Raw genomic sequence first — 832 nt, forward strand, 5'->3', positions numbered from 1 at the left:
AAACCCTGTCTCGAAAAACAAAACAAACCAAACAAACAAACAAAAAGACCATGAAGGGTTCACCCACTGAAACAGTCTACCTGAGCTAATCGGAGCTCACCAACTCAAGCCGGACAGAGAAGAAACCAGCATAAGTCCAAACCAGTCCCTCTGAATATGGGTGACAGTTGAATGGCTGGGGCAGACAGTGGGGCCACTGGCAGTGGCACCAGGATTTATTCCTACTGCTTGTACTGGCTTTTTGGAAACCTATTCTATTTGGATGGACACCTTGCTCAGCCTAGATATGGTAGGGAGGGCATCGGATCTTTCCCAAAGCAATGTACCTTACCCTCTCTGAGGAGTGGATGGGAAGGTGGAAGGGACAGGAGGAAGGGAGGGAGTGGGAACTGGGATTGGAATGTAAAATGAAAAAAAAAGATAGCTTGTTTTCTTTAAAAAAAAAAACAATAAATTAAAAGCCATAAAAGTGCAACTTACTGGCTTGTTCTCCTTGACTTTCTCACCCTGCTTTTTAAAACTGTCCAGGCACCTGTCCCCATCAGTCCCCTGACACAGGGAGCTTGTCCTCTTATATCAATCATCAAGCAAATTCACCACAGAGTTGTCTGCAAAGCCAGGTGGTGGTGGCGCACGCCTTTAATCCCAGCACTCAGGAGGCAGAGGTAGGTGGATCTCTGTGAGTTCGAGTTCCAGGACAGTCAGAGCTACACAGTAAAACCTTGTCTTGGGCTGGGGAGATGGCTCAGCGGTTAAGAGCATTGCCTGCTCTTCCAAAGGTCCTGAGTTCAATTCCCAGCAACCACATGGTGGCTCACAACCATCTGAAATG

The sequence above is a fragment of the Microtus ochrogaster genome, unplaced genomic scaffold (assembly GCF_000317375.1).
Source record: "Microtus ochrogaster isolate Prairie Vole_2 unplaced genomic scaffold, MicOch1.0 UNK9, whole genome shotgun sequence".
In the NCBI taxonomy this organism is placed as follows: domain Eukaryota; kingdom Metazoa; phylum Chordata; class Mammalia; order Rodentia; family Cricetidae; genus Microtus; species Microtus ochrogaster.